This window comes from Leuciscus leuciscus (genome assembly GCF_965113295.1).
Source record: "Leuciscus leuciscus genome assembly, chromosome: 10".
Taxonomy (NCBI): Eukaryota; Metazoa; Chordata; class Actinopteri; order Cypriniformes; family Leuciscidae; genus Leuciscus; species Leuciscus leuciscus.
This window is the reverse complement of record NC_138734.1, coordinates 30,509,888-30,530,519: the sequence shown is the minus strand read 5'-3', so window position 1 is coordinate 30,530,519 and position 20,632 is coordinate 30,509,888. Positions and strand designations below refer to the sequence as shown.

The 20,632-nt window shown below is 37.0% G+C and overlaps 1 long non-coding RNA gene across 1 annotated transcript; it reads left to right on the top strand.

Moving 5' to 3' along the window:
* The first annotated feature begins 9,977 nt into the window (after positions 1 to 9,977).
* Positions 9,978 to 18,218, top strand: LOC309507563. Its single transcript, XR_014209184.1, has 3 exons — positions 9,978 to 12,057; positions 13,488 to 14,337; positions 15,565 to 18,218. It is a non-coding gene; the product is annotated as an uncharacterized lncRNA (long non-coding RNA).
* Positions 18,219 to 20,632: the final 2,414 nt, after the last annotated feature.

Here is a 20,632-nt window from a genome sequence, read left to right as displayed (position 1 = left end):
CAGGCTGTTCTGTGCAGGGAGGGATCACTGGCCACGGACGGGAACAAGATCTGCTCTGTGCTTCTGTGGGCATGGGATAGTATCGGCCTGATGGTTCAAGCTATGACTTAGCAGAAACAGAAGAAAGATCAGCTTGACACTTCACACACAGCTGTGTGACATCAGCACACTTAATGACATCTTGAGCAGTTAGCCTGCATGTCATCATGCTCATTCATTTGGGCTTTGTGACATCATCACCACAATAGATGTCATAGTGTTAGAAGATGTGGAGCAGAAAATTAACACTCTTAAAAATAAAGATTCCAAAAGGGGGATATTTATTAAAATAGCACAAACATTGGATACAATTGACCATTTTTTTAAAGACGTTGAACTGTTTTTGTATTGCTGCTGTTAAAATGAAATAGAAGTATGCTACCATTTCCAAAGTTAGGCATCAGTAAGTTCAGCTTTGCGATAACTATATGGCAAGTACATTCTTGTCTATATTTTGATGCTGTGACTCAACCACATGCTGTTGTTTACAGTCTTTCTATTTTGGAGAGCAGACTGTGTTGGCTAGAAGAAAAAAGAGCTCTCTTTCTGTTTTAAAGATTACACTTTGTGGCTCAACATGAATTCCTGAAGATGTGATGTTGATAGGGTTGGAGTTTTTTTTATGTATGTGTGTTTGTTAGGGTAGATAACCTTGTGGTTTATGGCATGCTGTTTACTGACTCCAGCAACACTGTTTCAAGTATGTTATTTGGCCTATGTGTGCTTCTGCCCCTCTAACAGAAGTTGCCCACATGTTTAGCATTCCCTGTGGAGAAGGCCTTCCAGGCAGTTTTTCATAGGAAATTGAAAGCAATTGTCCTTGGTGTAGGTTTACCTTCGTTCTGATTTATTTCAACAGTACCACAGTTGATGAGTTAATGTGTGCTTGACACATAACTATGATTTTAAAGTGTTTAGATTGGTTACCAAAGCATTGCTGTGCCATTGTACGATGTTCTGAGTGCTTTAACGTGTTTCTATGAAGTTAGGGTTCTGCATAGTTTTTAGGTGGTCGTTTAATGACCCCAAGTCTAATAGTAGGAATAGTAAAGTTTGGCTTTTCAACTACTGTTTATAATTCTGCATATTAATCCAGCTAACATTCCTAATGTTGCGTTTTTCGTTGTTGACTTGGACTTGTTCTCTCTGTCTGTTTTGATAGGACTTTACTTAAATGAACTAAATCAGTTATAATAATAACAAATAATGTAGTACCATTCAAAAGGTTTGGGTCGGTACGATTTTTAAAAATGTTTTTGCATATTTAATGTGTTTTTGAATACTTATTTTAATAGAATAAGTATTTTATGCTCACAGAGGCTGCATTTACTCAATAAAAAATACAGTAAAAAAAATAATATTGTGAATTATTCTTTTAATATTTTTAGGGTATTAGTATTTTTTTTTTTTTTTTTTTTACAAATTAGTATTTTTTAATAGCCATTACTCCAGTCTTCAGTATCACAAGATACTTGTGCTTCTTACAATCATATTTGTTTTCATTTATTCGGTGAAAGATACATGTATGTAGCATGGTACGTTATGGAACTGATTGGAAAGATGTCTAAAATATACTCAACAACTGAAAAGTTAAGCATATTTTCCTGTTCTAGCAGCCAGAAAATATCAACTGACATTTTCAAGTTCTGTGTTTCATAAAAGTTATTACAATTATATTCCATCAGGCTCCTGGTACATCTGACACCTAGAGAACATTGACTTACATTGCTGTAATCCAAAGCATATGGATTCTTCTGATCAGCCTGAAGTGTGACTTTTATGGTCTTTTATTTGGCTTTTGTTCTACTGCACCATCAATGCAACAGCACGTTCTGATGGGTCATGTTTTATTGAGTTGGAAATTAGATCATCGTTAGGGGAAATGACCAGTGAAAACCAAGAGTGGAGATTATTCAGCCAAGGGTTCCAGTGCTGTTTTCCATCCCTCTGTTTCTACTCTTGATATGGAGGCCAAAGCAGTGCGACAGTTTGTTCAGAGCGTGTGTGAGGGCACATATGATGGTGTCACAGACAATATGAGAGTTTGACTAACTGAAGCCAGATGCCTTAGTCTTTAGCCTTGGATGTGTCACTCAGCAAATTGAGGGAAACCACACGCACCATTGCAGCAGACAGTTTATTGCTAGGTTTTGAAGGAAGGGTTATGAGTCATTCATTTAGGGGGATTTCTTGTATCAATTGGATCTCCAGCCATAAAACACGCGTTCAGAGTCTATGTGATGTGCTCACTCTATTACACAGATGTTTTGAAGGTTGTGGATGTTTGTTTCATTTCCACTTTGCACCATTGTCCATTTACCATTTTATTTTGGATGCAGTATGTGTCACTGTCTTTCTTGGAAATTTTCAGTGATTTCCTTTTTCCTTTTACCACTTTGCCTTGGGGTTCTGATCAACCTTTTGGGTTTATATTGTGATAATGACTTTACATTGACTGCTCATTTTAGGGATGCACAAAATATTGGCCACCATATCGGTATCGGCCGATAAGTTCATTTTTTATGTTATCGTTATCGGCCCAATAAGAAAATTTGGCCAATATATTAAAGCCGATAAATAATAGATTATTTCCTTCAGCTGAGACACTTCAGATGCACACTGTTCGCTGGATGGTTTAATATATATATATATATATATATATATATATATATATATATATATATATATATATATATATATATATATATATATATCGGTTATCGTATTGGCCACAATTTTCACATTGGTGCATCCCTACACTGTAAAAAATCCAACTTACGTATGACAAATTCAGTTTTTAAAGTTTATTCAACTATTTAACATGAAAAAAGTTGAGAAAACTCAAAACGTAAGTTGAGAAAACTCAAAAATGTCCTGTAGCTGGTTGCCTTAAACTTTTAAGTTTTCTCAACTTTTTTTTTTACAGTGTAATGCATTTATACCTTAAATTATACAGTAAATAAATAAAATAAATATTACAGTAGTTTTATTGCCCCTCTGTTCCATTGGCATAATCTTTTTAGCTTCTTTTTATTGTAGAGATGCATGATAGCCAACACGATCTCATGAGAACATGTAACTGTTTGTCAATTGGCAATTTTGCGTGAATTTGTACAAGTTGATTTATACGAAAAAACATACTATTGAAAAATGTTCCACCCCTAAACTTAACACTCAGTAGGGTTCACCACCAATTTACCAAAATACAAAATATTTACAAATTGACCAATCGGTTATTGGTTAGCTATTGGATATTATTTTATTTTTTTATTTATGGGTATTGTTCGATATTAGATATTTAATTGTTCATGTTTGTTTCTCACTTGAAGTCATTCTTTAAAAACTTTAACACTGCTAAATGTCAAAATAAATATCCAATACGTTATAATGTCTAAATTCACTTGTAGCAATTGTTTGAAACAACAATTGATTTTGGTTAGCATAACATAAAAAGAATTATCGGCTTGTCAGTATCAGTAAAACAATTATATAAGCACATTCCTTTATTAGATGTAAAGTATTTTGCTTTCAGATTAGATTACTAGTTTGAGATTGGTTAGCCGAAACGTATGTTCAAATAGAAACTCTTCTCCCAAAATATGTGAAAAACTGGACTTCTGTTCATAGAAATGTACGCAGAGCTGTGCGTGTGAGCACAGAGGGATGGAGAGTGGGGCCCTGGAGAGCCATCCTCACTACCTGAATGAAACCCAGCTAACTGCACACAAAGGGACCTTATTGGCAAGGCACAACCATCCCTTGCGTCCCTCTCTGCCAGCACTTGGTTCAAAAGCACTTTTGTGAGCCCCTACATAGTTTAGGCCTTTTTGGAATTACTACCTCACTGGCGATTAAAGACATGGGTAACCATTACTTGGCCTGGTCTTCTTAACTGTACTATTATTACTGGGAATTTGATTCTTTATTCTTAACAGAGAGGAAGTGAGTAGTTTGGGAATGTACAGTGTGTGCTGTTGATGTCAGGTTCAAACCTGTCGCTGACAGTCTCGGAACACGAGTAACTGATAGTATTTCACTTATATAAAGCTGCCTATCTGATAGTCATCTTGTGAATGCATAACAAATGTATTTGCCTGTTTTACCTCAGCGTTACCTCTTTAAAAATGTTAGACAAGTTTTTGGATCCTTTCCTGGTGTTCCAGAAGGCCTGTGAGATCTTAAGAGTGCGACTGAAGGCGATTTGTTTGGCAGCTATGCGGCCATGTCTGTCGACCTGATATAAACCATATTTGACGTAGCTTTAATGCAGTCATTAGCGTATCAGAAGGCAGCAGAAAGCTTTTTAATTGCCTCATGTCCCTGCAGAAACGGTAGTCCCGGGCCATTTATTTCTCAATCAAACTAATTCATTCCTGAGGTTTCTCCTGTTTTACATTACTGGACATACGGTATCGGCAGATTGAATGCTCGCCAATCCTCGCCCTGCTAGTTTCCCTAGAGAAATTGCTTGTCATTTTGACATTATTTTTTATTAATGTCATTCTGCATTACATGAATAGATCTGAAAAAGGCTCAAATAATTTTTCCATATTTAGTCGTCCTCAGGTAAACTCTTACAGAGCATGTGGACTTAGGGCCCTATCTTGCACCCAGCACAATTGACTTTGTATACCGACGCATGTATCATTCCTATTTTGCACCCGCGCAAAGCTGTCTTTTCCCTCCACAGAAGCACGTCGGTAAGTTAGGAAATACACTTGCGCTCGCGGGGGCGGTTCAGCACAAAGAGGAGGCGTGTTCTGGCGCAAACGTTCCTTCATGCTATTTTGCAGGTTTAGAAAACAATTGCGCCACTGACCAGGAAAAAATAGTTTAAAGTCAGTGGCGCGTTGCGCATGTTATTCATATGCTATTTTAAGGGCGCATGCTTGGCCATAATCAATGTAGCGTGTGAACAACGCGCACTTTGATTCTCTCATCTACACAGAAGCAGCAGTTTTCATTTTTGCACATCATACATTATTACGATAGATAGATAGATAGATAGATAGACAATTTATTATAAAAGCATACATCTAACTTACACATTTACCCAAATTATCATACGCCTGTTTAACCGAAGTTCATTTGGGTGGGTTTCTCCATCCCCAATGTCCCTGACGAGAACGTCGGTCTCCTCGGCTGTGAACCGCTCCTGGCGTGCGTCTGGCAAATCCGCCGTTATAATAGGAATCCGCTATAGAACAAGCGCGCCTGCTCTTAAAGGGAATGTGAGATGTCGCTCTGATTGGTTTATTTCACGTTACGCCCAAACCACACCTATGAATAATGAAGCTACTTCAGACCAACCCCTTTTAGATTTGCGCCGGGCGCAAGAGGCATTTATCCCGCCGGTATAATAGCAACAGCGCCCAAGACCCGCCCACAAAGTTACTTGCGCTTTGCGCTTGACACTTGCGTTTCAGATCGTTAAAATAGGGCCCTTAGATCTATACGGGTCTATCCCCAAACCCGGGCACACTAAATGCGTCTCTATAGCAAGCATTGTGTTTATCGTGCAATTTATACGCGAAAATGAGTTTTTACGTGCATATGATACGCATGGGTAGGTTTAGGGTAGGTTTAGGGTAGGTTTAGTACTGGTGTGGGGTACGTGTGTATTATACGTTTGGTTAGCATTAGTGGTGTGGGGTGCGTGTGTATTACATGCAATAAAGTGCATATCAAATGCACACGAAAAATGCGTATCATATGCACGTAAAAACTAATTTTCGCGTATAAATTGCACGATAAACACAATGTGTGCTATAGAGATGCATTTTCATGAGATCAGGCTGCTCTACCATAGATGAAACACTTCTGTAGAAGTGAGTTGTAAAATCAATGCTATATACTTGGAAAACTTGAATACTGATTTCCTTTTTTCCTTTCCTGTTTCCTCTATTTTTTTTTATTTTTTTTTAGCCTAACCTGTGTGTATGTATTTTTGGGTTGAGCAATAAATGATAGCCCCTTATATAATTTTTTTGATCATGTGCTTGCATTTTTTTAATGCCCTGCAGACTTAAACATTTGGCATTTGGTTGTGAATTCTGCTTGTCAACTTTTTAACTAGGTAAAATATATATCTATAATAATAATTAATATAACTGTTAAAAAAGCAATATTAAATAATACATGTAAAAAGTATAAATTATACAATAAAATTTATTAATATTATAAATGTAACGTTAAACATAAATAATACATTACATTTCAAAAATGTATTTTGTTTTTGTGACCAGTTGTGTATTGGGAAAAATGTTGGAAGAGCAAGGAGAAATATAAACTATACTGGCCTGTCAGTTTTTTTTAAGGAAAAAAATCCTTAATGTTGAGCTCTGATGTCTTTTAAGAACAGACTGATGCTCATGGTCACTGTCTCTATTCAGGAGTCTGGGGTCTTAACTTAGCATTGACTTTAGCTGTTCTGTTTGAGTCACTGTTTAATTAGCTAAATTACATGGAAATTCCAAAGTTTTAAGACATTACTTATAGGCCTAAGTGTTTGTCAGGGAGGGTTGTGAGCCAGACATCCTTTTAAATTCTACTTAATTTCCTGTATTTGAATTGTAAGCAAACAAGTTGGATAACTCTATTTTTATTTTGAAATTAAGGGAGTATAATTTTTGTTGAAGCTGATATTGTGCCTCTTATCAAAGCTCAAGCAATCTGGATTGCTGTTTTTCTCAACTCATACAAAAGAAATCAGCCAGAAATCAAATTGTAGAATTTACACCAATGCCTCGCAGCAAAACAACCCTTAAAATACGTGGTTGTTGAAATCAGCAAAGTATGATTTGAGGTTGTACCACAGAGTTTGATTAGTACACAGGTCATAGTTTTTCTTGGAAGACCTCAAAAAGGCTGCCTTCATAACAGATTGTGTAAATTCTTTCTGATTGACTGCGGTAACCTGTTGACTTAGTGAACCACTGCTACATTAGTCTTACAATCACACTGTAACATAATCCATGTAATTGCTGGGAGAGGATGTGCTTTTAAAGAGTTAGTTCACCAAAAAAATATCATCATTACTCCTCCTCATGTCTTTCCAAATCCTATTCATCTTCGTAACACAAATTATGATATTTGTCGCTTCAAAAGTTCATAAAGTGATCATAAAATTAATCTAATGTATATGAATTGAGCGGTTTATTCCAATTTTCTGAAGAGACTGGATCACTTTATATGATAAACAGATTTAATTTAGGCTTTTATGTGCATATAAACATTGATCAGTGAACAGAAGCTCAACCGTACTTGCTTGATGCGCGAGAACAAACCTTATTGTTTCTCGCAGAAGTTCAGACGTGCTGCGTAACACGAGAATGAATGTACTGTGTAACACACGAGAATGAACCTCATTGGTTCTCGCACGACAAGCAAGCATACTTGCTGCTGTTTACCACAACTGATGTGCGAGTTGATAAATGTTTATTTGTAAATAAAAGCCTAAATTAAATATGTTCATCATATAAAGCGATCATGTTTCTCCAGAAAATTTGGACTAAACCTCTCTATTCATATGGATTAGTTGGTTATATTGTGGATGGGTACATGTCCAAAAACACGGTATTTCCATAGGGTCATGTCCAAAAAACTTCTGAATGTGATTTGCATCCAATTACTGCGATTTCATTTGGTATCTGTTAGATTCCGTCAGGAAACTGCGTATTAGAAATGGCTTGTCAGTAATGCTTTTTGAAAGGCATTAATTATGTAGTATGTAAGGACTCTAAATTTAGACTTCATGATTGTGTGTCTAATGTGACCCATAATTGTAGCCTGGTTTTCATGTCAATCATTAGCCCTTGTTTCAGTAAACCATTTACATTTTTAAATGTCTAATAGCTGGATGTCAATAAAGCCAATTGACAGATTATTTTCTGCACAGTGTGTAAAGAATATTTTGTGCACAACTCAATCATAATAGCTTGACTACAATCAGACATGTTCTAAATTACTGATGCTTTAGACAATACTGCCAAGATAACAAATTAAATAGCAGAAAGGTGAAGGGCAAACATATTAAATTTGGTATGTATTCGACTCTATTGTTGAATGCCACTGCCAAGATTTCTTTGGTTTGTGTTTGTGGTTGTCTCTCAGGTTTTGTTTAGTCCTGTGTTTTGTAATGCTCTTCATAATTACTGTTTCTTTTGGCTGTTTCTGGAGAGATTGTACACTGCCACACCTTTAAATAGAAAACTGAGACATGCCATGCAATTTCGCTTCTGTGGTGTTGTGGCTGGTTGTAATGAGGTTGCTGGGTGTTCTGGGTTGTTGCTTACCTTACAGACTAAAAAAAGCCCACCCTTTATGATGTTCTGATCCATTCAGATTTTTGAGAGACCTTGCAAGAATAAATGCATGGAGAAGACAACTTTTTTAACGAGTAGCTAAAGAGTACTTAAGTAGCTAATGCAAGTACTTTTGTGAAACCCAAAAAGAATTCTTTGTTTTTGTGATTCAGGTGGCACAAAATTTGGCTACACCAGCAGATGACACACTTTAGCTGTAAGTTAAACCACTTTAACTGGCACAGTTTCATAAATTTCAATCCCTGGTAGCCCTTCTAGCTTACTAGTCATATTGCTGCATTTTATACACTTATAATAACCACTTTTGTTTTAACTTTGGTTTGAAGTGCTTAGAGTGCAGATCAGCTCAAATGGAAAACCAGTTGGCTTAAATAGGCCTCAAGACTTTTAAAGCATAAAATACACAATTTTAATGTAGTTGTAGTGTGCCCTCTGCTACTTAGGTTCAGACATGTTTCATGTGGTTAAGGTTTAATGATGCCCGCTGGTGACCTACTGTTGTTTAAAATGAAATAATTTAGCTCACACAGTTAACAATGGGGCACAATGCAAATATTGGACTAACTGACAGAGATCAACAATATTAATAAAAACAAGTCTTGGATATCATTTGCTTTATTATTTGATGGCTTGATGTCTATTATTTGATGTATTTGTCGATCAGGAGTATTTAATCAAGAAGCTCTTGTGTTGAAGAACAGTCTGGCTTTCAATCTCTCCTACATGAAACATTTGTGAACTTGAACTGAAGCCCTGTTTTTACAGCAGAGATGTAACCAGCTCCATATGCAATTCCATAAATCTTATCGCCTTTTTTCGAAGCCTTTTAAAACTTATTCAGAAGCTCTCATGCTTAGCCAAGAGTCCCCCTCTATTTCTACATGGATTTATTAGCTGTGGTGGGGTGTGTAATCAGTTTGCCAGTGTGAGAGGAAAACAGCTGGGGTTGTGTGAACTTTGCAGTAGATCTCCCCCCCACCCCCCCTTTTTTTTTAACCCTCTGGTGCTCCTCATTTGGGAGTCACACTTGTTCTCTTCACGAAAATAATGTCAAAGTCAGTTAGAATAATCAAATGTAACAATTTATTATGTCAGGTAAATGTATCATGCCAATTTCATAATCAATTCAAAGATAATCGATACAAAACATCAAATGCTCTGGAATAGAGAGAAGATTATATTGGAATAATAAGAAGACCTTATTACCTTTTGTTTTACTTATTTGGAAATGAGACATTTGTACCAGTCGCAATGAGACATTTCAAATGATACTAAATATGTATAATACTCGATGTTAATCATTCACATTAAACTATACATTTTCTTGGGTGAATTCAGGTGATCTGAGCATGAAAGAGAGGGGGTGAGAGAAGGGGGAAATAGATGTAGATTAGGATGACTCGGAGGTAAGACTTTCGTCTCGATAGTGCACGAGGGCTAGTTCAAATGTTAATTTCCAGAGAGGTCCTTTGTTCTCTCAGGGTCTGGTCGCTCTTCAACCAGACTGTCCGGCATCTTCTAATTTCTCAATTCTTACAGCGTTCTTAAGCGATCTTGTGTCTTTGTGTTCTCGTACTACAGTACGTCATCATCAACCGTCAAAGTTCAGTTCCATTGTTCAAAATCATCATTGAATTCTAACATTATTTCATCATTTTGAAGTGTAATATTTAAGATTTAGAACATTTTAATTTGATCCTTAGCAAGCAACACTAATTATGATCTGATTGTGTATGTGTAATCCTTATATTTCATCTAATGCTTTTTGTATCATAAAATTGCAGCTTTAAAATGAGCTAAAGCCTCTGGCCGAGATCCTGACTGCTTTTGAGAGTTTTTCTGCGCCTCAGGTTTCAGTCATCTGGCCAGACCACCATCCACCATATTACTGACCTCCCATGAATGATATCCTCATAGTGATGACCATCTTCAGTCTGTTCCATCCCTCATTTCTCAGCGTGGTGAAAAGCCTGTCTGACTGATTGATGTGGCGTATCCTTGGAGAGATCGCACTCAGATAAAATGACATGACATGACTGTATATCACCGTTCAGAGTTTGATATTGGTGCCGAAAACCATTTTTGATGTGAGTGTATTTCAGCATGGCTGGTGATTAATCTCTTTTTATGTATTATTCTGTCTTTTCTGTATTATGCTTGGAGTGTTTCTGCTCCAAGCAGTTTAAAACCGTTTTTATTGTTTGTATAATGCATTTATTTATTGTTTTTATTATTTATTTACTTATTTATTTGGATATGTTTATTTGATTATTCTTATTTGATTATTTTAAGTATTTGAATTTAATTAAATTTTTTGTATTTGTTTTATTATTCTTATTTTAAATAAAACCTATCATTTAGTGCAGTGACTAATTAACAGGTAAGTTGTACAAATGCAATGGTCACATCGATTTATGTAGTTTGATCAATCACTTTATTGGAGTGGACACTTTTGATCAAACTAATTTTAATACCAGGAGTAAATGGGGTTTAGATGTTTCACACACATTTTCTCTGATTACTGACTCTTTACAAGTCTGTTGTAAAGGCATTTGGAAGTTTTGTTCATCATCTAGCATTTGTTACATGAAATGAGTGGGTGAGGAATCAGTCTCAAATAATCCATTGAGACATTTACACAAAAACCTGCCACTCATCCCATAATGCTTTTCTGCTTCCTATGGGAGATTGAATGTGTCCTTGCTGGCTTTGGCAGGATGTGTTGCGATGCGTTGGCTGTGTTTGGATAAGACTTTAAATGAGGGGGAGCTGAATGAGCTCCACACGTATTGTCCGTCGTTCAGCAGCAGACCAATGAACAGAGGGTGTCAAGGAGAGGGCATGCAACTGTGCTGGTGTGTTTACTGAATGCAAGCTAAGTACTGTAAACTCAATGATGGTTGGTCTTCAGAAGGAAGAACAGCAATGTGGAGAGTAGATGGAAATAATTACCTCAGTCTAAAAATGCAGGACTGAGATTTACTGAACACGCTGATGTTTGACATCAGCATCATTGATTTTAACACAACACTGTGGTGTTTTGGATAAAGGTGCTTCCTGCATTCATTGTGCTAGTAATTGGTTTTGGTCAAGGTTAACAGGCATATAGTCACCTACACAAGAAGTCTAGTAGACTATTTATATCACTTGCCCTCAGGGCTTGACACTAACACCCACCAACTCTTTCATTGGATTTCAGCAGTGGTGTGTAATGCAGTCACTCCTAGTAGCTACTTTGGCTGGGTTGAATTTTATATATAATTTTCAATTGTGGTCTTTTAAAAAGGCATCTGAAATAATAAACTACGTGCGATATGTAGTGTTGTCAAAAATATAGATTTTTCAATACATATCGATACTGAAATAGGTTTGTCTGAAACGCTTCCAATACAAATTGTCCACAGAATATACACAAAACCAGCTGAGCTTTCTTGCTTTTTCATCTCTCTGACAGTGAGTTGACACACAAACCCGCCTCCCCTTACTCACTCGTTTCATTGGCTCCGGATGAATGTTTGTTACATTGCTTGAATTTCGGCGTGGGATTGCGCATGATTTTACTCATTCCCACAGATTTTGTGCTCACACCCAAAGTGCGTGCACATTAAGCCACCTCTCAGTACTAAATTTAGTTCTTTTTCGCTTCTTTTTGCGCTTAAATGGTCAAATACACACAAATTATGTCAAAATACCAGTCTTGGGGCCTGTACCATGAAGGTAGCTGAACAAACTCGGGGTTACAGGATTAGTTTTGAGTTGACAAAACCAAACCGATGCAATCAGGCTTTATTGGTACCATGATGCAGCTCATCAACTTTCTCTGTCAACTCAGGCTTTGATCCTCAAGCTATGATTACTCCACGCGCGCGTGCACATAAAAGAGTGACGTCGACACTGAACAACCAATCGCGGGTAGAGCGTGAGCGATATATTTTCCCGCGGAGGAGCAAGAGATAATCATTCAGAATTACGATGAATTTAAATATGTATTTCAAGCTCAAAACAATACGGTCTCTGCTGCCAAAGCAAGAGAAGACTGTTGGAGAAAGATTGCTGATTGTTAATGTGTAAGTTAAACAAATACGTTCTATATTTATGTAAAATTATGTATGTATGTGTAGCCTATATGTGTAATATAGCCTATAGCCTATTTTTATAATATATAAAAAATGATACATGCACATTTTTTATATATTATAAAAATAGGCTATAGGCTATATTACACATAGGCTACATACATATATACATAATTTTACATAAATATAGAACGTATTTGTACTACTAAGAAAGCTAGGGAATCCTATCATAAGATTAACAGAATAATAATAAAGATTTTAAATAATTCTTAACATGTATTATATTGTATAGTACATTTGTGCAATTTGCTTTTTAAAAAATAAAATAAAATGTGTTCATGTGATGCCACCCTATCAATATATCTTACCGGCAATTTTATAAAAGCCCTCTTTTATGGACATGGCCGATAAATGTCCGGGGAACACTATTAATGAAACTATTCATGTACTCCTGCAGAGCGAGGACCACCTTACGAATGGTTCGACAAACCGTGTTTTCCCCGAGCTTCTGTGCGTCACCCACCGTGCAGGAATGTACCACTTGCAACAAAAAAAACGTAACGCAATATTTGCGGTACAGTAAGTGCATGAATTCGATGTGTTAAATTCTTTATGTGCGGCTCAAGAAGTTCGTAAAGATAAGACATTCCTTCCGCGGAAAATCTGTATCTTTCATACAAATAACTATCAGGAAAGGCAAGGGGATTTTGTCTGGCTAAAAACTCTTTCTCTACGAAGTGCTCGTCAAACAATTTGCGCTGAGATGTCACAGGATTTGGAAGAAAAGGTGAAGTCATTGCAACAGACACTGGGAATAAGTTACGTCACCTATGTTTCTTTGCTCTCAGCTGATTGGTCAAACTTCAGTCTGAGATCTTGAATCCAGAACATAACCTGCCCCGGAGCAGGTTAGCCGTGCAGCGTAAGATACCATGGCAACGAACACCGATTCAAGCCAAGCTACTTTCATAGTACCTAAAACCCAGGGTTGGCGGAAACTTAACTGAAACATAGCTGGCTAGCCACCTAAACCGGCTTCATGGTACAGGCCCTTGGTGCGTATTCACGTAAACACGTTATGTTTTAACCCCTTAAGTGTCACCGTCCCCCCATATATATTTAGAACAATAATATCTTAGTAAAAACCTAAAGTAATATTGACAAACTATATATCATTTGAAAGCTTACAATCTCTAGTTTTCATATTTGGTGGCTGTTTTTTAAAATAAATTACAGAGGAGCAGTAATTTATCAATTTGCAACAAGAATATTTCATATTCATTAGGCGTGTTTAGGCCTTTATTTTGAAATAGAAATAAACATGAAAAATCATGATAGATTGGTAGAAACCTCACAGTTTAGGGGTTAAGTGAACGTAAACAGTTGAGAAAGAAAACGCATTTGTGTAACAGTATAATGGATCTGCGTGTCAGGTCTTAAAGTGACAGCAGCCTAACATACTGTCATTGTATACTGTATTTGTCCCAACAAGAAACTTGCAAGAAACTTACTTTTGAGAGAAATAACTTTATATATGGTGCACTTTCAGATTTAAAACTTTGCAGGATGTTTTCATTCACTTAGAGCTATGTTACACACTACATGAAAGGTAATTTTCAAAAATCCATAATGGGGTACTTTAAAAGCATGACATAATACAATTTTAGTTTTAAATGTTTTTTTGTTTTTGTTTTTAGCATTTTATTAACATTTTTAGGTGGACAGTTGGAAAAATATATTGATTTAAGGTGACAGTGTATTTGTGACCCCTTTAAGTTACTTGTAAGGCCTTTCTGTTTTTGGAGGTAATAGAGCTGGCCTGCTCTGGAAAAAGAGATTTCCATTGTAGTCTGTAATTGTATGTAAACATCAGTTTGTGTGTGTCCATGTCTACAGTAGTGTTGCACGGTGTACCGATACTTCAAAAGTATCGCGATACTCGGAAATTAAAAACGTCTCGATACCTAAATTTATCAGTATCGATACTTTAAAAAAAACACAAAAAAAACGCCTCCCATATGGACGTCTGTGTTTTTTCCTGACGCACGCAGCAAAGAACCTGCCGCTGTCAGTGTCATGTGACAAAACACTACAGCGAGATGGCTGCATGTGCGAGCACAAGTGGTCCAGGACTCGTAGAAATAGATGACGCGAGGAGTGACATATGGAAGTACGTTGCCTACCTTGCTCTGTTGCACGGTGAACCGATACTTCAAAAGTAAATCGGAAATGAAAAACGTCACGATTCCTTAATTTATTAGTATCGATGCTTCTAAGAAAGACCGCCTTCCAGATGTGTAATGCCGGCGACACACTGACTGCGTGTCGTGTCCGTTTTTATTTCGGCTCCCATGTTAACTGCCTGCGTGACACGCGTCTGGGCGCAGCTTGAGACGCGCGGAAAACGTGTGCATGCTAGAAATAGAACCGACGCCTATTTTTCACGCGACACGCAAGCGTGTTGGAAGCGTTTCCAGGCAAAATAGAATAGGAAAAGATGTTTCTATGTCATTTTGACACGAATACATATTAATAAATTACATTTTGATGTTTGAAAGTTTTGACATAAATACAATATAAATGTATTCTGTAGCCTATTTTGCCGTCAACACTGCCGACGTTGTCTTTGCTGCTATTGCTATATATTTATGTTTAACATGAAGTATAGGCCTTCCACAACTCTCTCCCCACATGTCAAATATATCACCAATGAGGCTTATCATATGTTACCAATATTAAACATTGTTTAATATAATCGCTGTTCATATTTTTATTCAAAGTTCAGAATCAAGATAAAGCTCTTATGTTTCTTATGATAAATGAGATAATGCTGCTAAATTTATAAAAATGTTTACCTTGAATGTCATTGCTCTAATTTATTTTTTATATTTTTATATTTCATATTTTGTTCAAATGTTTAATATATCTGCTGTTCATATGTTCATTTATTAGTGTGTTATATGATTAGAATGTTGTCCCGGTTTTAAAATAAAGCAAAGCAATGATATTTGAGAGTGTTTCTCCCTTTTCAGGAAAAGTATCGAAAAAGTATCGAAATCGCAATACTTGACTTGGTATCGGTATCGAAACAATAATTTTGGTATCGTGACAACACTAGTCTACAGACACACTTCCAGAGTGTGCTCGTGTGATGCAGCGTTGCCCCAAACAGTATCAATACAAACAAGGTTAAGCAGAAAAAATGACTATCTCTTGCCCGTTGCTGTTTTTAAAACTACTGCGCACAGTGCAGACCTCTATTCCAAGCCACAACAACTACAAAAAACAACCAAAAGTCATTAATGATATGGGGCTCACTGGAAAATTCCATAATAAAATTTAGGAATGGTCTAATTAAAAATGCCACGTATGACTCTGTACTTTTTTCCGAGAGATAAAAAATAAGAAAGAGAAGGAAACAAGGCAATGCTTTGTGGTTGAGCCGTAAATGTAGTATTTGAACATGAGCTGTGGCTGGGGACAGGCTGTGGGCATGAGAACGTACACCAGGTTTCAAGTAAGAGGTGGAAAAGGAAATAAAAATGGTCCACCACAGAGTCAGTGAGCAGCTGCTGAGTGGAGACTCGTGCTCGTCCAGTCATTCAGTATGATCGTATGGAATGCAGCATGGCTCTGCTTTTGGTCCTGTGTAGTTTAGCAGCACCAAAGACAGGCGCCTATGATATTGATCACATACCATGTAGTTTGTTTTTGGGTCCGATATGAACGTCTCACTGCTCACTTTTGTCAACATGAGCTTCACCATGTGATGGTGTCAAAGGTGTTGTGAAGAATGAGGTGACGGTTCACATAACATTTTATTTATAGTTGTGAAAAGTGGACATTGCATATCCAAAATGGATCTATACTAAATGACTTTTTTTTTTTACAATGTACATGTTTAGCTATTTGGCATTGCAAATCTGTATGGTGGCATAATGTCTAAAAGAATTGTGCATGTGCACCTTCACTATACTTGCTGCATTTTGATCAATATTTTCTTCAATTATAATGCTATGGTTTATTGATTTTGTCCCCTTATCCAATCCTCTCCACATTAGTTTTTATAGAGTGTGACTGGGGAAGGTTTCAGGACAATAAAACACGTGGAACTCTGAAAATCGTTTTGTTTGGAGCCATGTGGAATTTTTTCATGCATAAAGTTTTCAGGGCATTAACATTATAATATTGATGGGATAATGTCCTAAAATAGAAGCTGTTATTTGATTTTAACAGCACGGTCCATGGTCTAAAACATGATTTATGCTTTAAATGATCAAATTTTTATGGTTCAAGGAATTAGTTGCTGCCAACAAAAGCCTTCACATTTGAAGAGTTAGAGTTTTGCCCTCATTCTTTCAAAAGAACAACCAGAGGACTAAAAATAAGTCACATTATTATAAAAAAATGTCCAGCTTGTTTGATTTCCTGTCCACTCCATCCTCCATCAGTTTCCCTGTCAAACCTTATGAGAGCCCACTGTGTTCTTTTAAAGCAACGGTCTGGAATGACCTTGACTACAAAACCCCCCTTCCCTTCCCCCCTTTTTAAAATAATTTTTGCACAGTACCTAATTAATAAGAGTCTGGTTCAATTGAACATTTCATTTCATTTCATTTGTAAACCAATTAAGAAAATAGATTAGTATTGAAAAATAACATTGTCATTAGGGATTTCACAAAGTAATTAGGTCAAAATCAATGGGTTTCATATGTTTCTGTTTCTATGTATAGACATACCTAATTATACATTCATACTGTAATGTCTGTGGGTTTTGTGAATGGGATGGTGTGCATTATACTATGGAGTGAGCTACCTGGGCAGGGTTTCTCCCAGTCAGGTAGTCTCTGTGGGCTTGTTTCCAATTGTGAAAGGAAATGGGTTTCTGGTTTTCTGCATTTGTTGTCTTCCGCAAGGAAAGTTTTACCCATAGAACATTAAAAACTGAGCAGGACAATATTAAAGTGCATCTTGGTAGGGTAGTAATTAATGTCTTATGTAAGCAGTACAAACCTCAAAGTGTCAGCAAAGCACTAGAGGCTAAATTAGAGATTAGTTTATAAATTACAATAATGCATTGAGGTCAAGCTCAAAGTGAATGTTAACTGTGGTGCAATTTAATTTGACAAGTGCCCTTGAATAGCATGCACAGGTAGGGAATGTTTCAAGGCTACACAATGGATATTTAAAATGAAAAATGAAAATGATGTGATCATTTAGTAATTTTTACATTGTTCTAAATCAGTATGATTAAATTTTTTGTTTTAAATGGGATACAAAAGAACCTGTTTTGAAGAGTGAAATTTAAAGAATGTAGTGGGTTGGTAAATTGGCTGTTTGGTTGTCATGTGATTATGTGATTGAGTGAATGAGGACTTGTGCTGTCAAGAATAAAAAAGGATGCAAAAGCACTATAAAAGCATCATAAACATCTTCAGAAATTGTATGAGACCTTTGTGTGAGGATACTTGGACTACCTTTATGATGGTGTAACATTTTTTTGGAAGCTTTAAAGCTCCAGTACCTATTTATTGTCCTTGCATGGAAAAGAATGACCAACTACATTCTGCAAAGCATCTAATTTGTGTTCCATGCAAGAAAGAAAGTAATTTGTCAAAGTCATTAAACTGTGTTTAAAACAACATTGTTAAGGTGAGTTGAACTCTAAGGGTATTCACAATCTCTCTCTCTCTCACACACACACACACACACACACACACACACACACACACACACACACACACACACACACACACACACACACACACACACACACACACACACACACACACACACACACACACACACACACACACACACACACACACACACACACACACACACACACACACACACACACACACACACACATTGCAATTCAATGCAATGCAATGCATTTTGTCAGGACTGATTGCTGACAAAATGGCAGCTAAAATAAAGTCCCGCATTTGTGCCCTGTTCATCTGCTGAGAATATTGATACCCTATTTGGTATGCTGAAATGGCTGCTTTCAAAAGATCCAGGTTGCCCACTGTGACGGTGGTCCCTGAGGCAGGTAACTGAAGTGTTCACTGCCTGGAGCTGAGCCGCATGGCAACATCTGGTTCTCTGAACAGCCTTCTGAATGGGCATTGCCAGGAGACAGGGTTTATCAGATGTTTGTACTAGGAGGAGAGATAATGAAAGCAATTTCTGCATAAGTTCAAGTTGATAACACTTCTTCTACAACTGAAAGTTGATGGCATCCTTTTTGCAGTGATGTTTGCTTTTTTCATTTTTTTTTTTTCAGATGCTTCGAATTAAGGGTAAATGTCAGCTTTTATTTGAATAGATTTGCTGAATAAAATAACGAAAGGCAAGAAACAAACACCATGAGAGGATTTTAAGTGTTTTGGGCACCTTGAGTGCAGCTCAAGTGGGTTGTATTTAGCAAAATTTCCATTTCTGCTTTATCCAGTTATGGCCTTGCTGCTCAAACAGATTGGTTCCTCAAGTTTAAAGAGTCATATTATGAAGAATCAACACTTACTTGATATTTTCTGATAAAAAGAGCTTGATGAATGCTTCACCACACAACCATCCACATTTATACGTCAATCACACCTGTGTAGTGATCATAAATAAACAGTTTTTTTCAAGTAACGAGTAACGCATTGCTTTTAAATTCACAACAAATATCTGAATTACTTTTTCAAATGAGTAACGCAAGTTACTTTGTTTTCCAATTTATTGACTGACAGCTCTCCCGTCCCCATATTGAGAGGTGTTGTGCGCGCTGTGCAAACATGATGGTTTTTGTAGTTTTGGACTAAATGTGAACATGCATTTACTCATCTCACTTTCACAAAAACAGATTCAGTATTCCTCAAAATGAATAAGAACTGAAATGCAAACAGAATATTACTCAAACCTGAAATAATTAATTGTTAAACAATACAAATATACATTATGTATTTTATTAACCAATGTTTTTACTGCTGACACTCAATGATCCAATTCAACCGTGCTAATAAATTAGCAACCATGCTAATTTCATGGTCATTTTCAACCATTTTTTTTTCTATTCTTCTGCAATCCAGAATGGCAGCACAGCTGAAAGGTTTGTTTGAGCTGCGCCCTCTACTGTACAGACATGAATTTGCATTTCCTTCAGCCTGAGGCTTATTCATTTCACTTTTGGTGTGAAGGGCCTTTACATTAGCAAAAAATATTACTTTATTTATTTGAAAAAAACGAAGCAAGCCCATCCAGGTGAGAAAAAGTAACACAAAAGTAATGTAACATTACTTCCCACAAGTAATGCAATTAGTTACTTTTTTTAGGGAGTAACGCAATATTGTAACGCATTACTTTTAAAAGTACCTTTCCACAGTCCTGATCATAAACATGTTCCAACTAGCCATGGTAAGGTAATTAAGATAAAGATTGAGGGCCCTATCTTGCACCCAGCGCAATTGACTTTGTACACCGACGCATGTATCATTCCTATTTTGCACCCGCGCAAAGCGGATCTTTCCCTCCACAGAAGCACGTCGGTTAACTAAGAAATACACTTGCGCTCCCAGGGGCGGTTCAGCGCAAAGAGGAGGCGTGTTCCGGCGCAAACGTTCCTTCATGCTATTTTGCAGGTTTAGAAAACAATTGCGCCACTAACCAGGAAAAAATAGTTTAAAGTCAGTGGCGCGTTGCGCATGTTATTCATATGCTATTTTAAGGGTGCATGCTTGGCCATAATCAATGTAGCGTGTGCACAACGCGTACTTTGATTCTCTCATCTACACAGAAGCAGCAGTTTTCATTTTTGCAAATCATACATTATTACGATAGATAGATGGATAGATAGATAGATAGATAGATAGACAGACAATTTATTATAAAAGCATGCATCTAACTTACACATTTACCCAAATTATCATACGCCTGTTTAACCAAAGTTAATTTGGGTGGGTTTCTCCATCCCCAATGTCCCTGACGAGACCGTCAGTCTCCTCGGCTGTGAACCGCTCCTGGCGCGCGCCTGGCAAATCCGCCGTTATAATAGGAATCCGCTTTAGAACAAGCGCGCCTGCTCTTAAAGGGAATGTGAGATGACGCTCTGATTGGTTTATTTCACGTTACGCCCAAACCACACCTATGAATAATGAAGCTACTTCAGACCAACCCCTTTTAGATTTGCGCCGGGCGCAAGAGGCA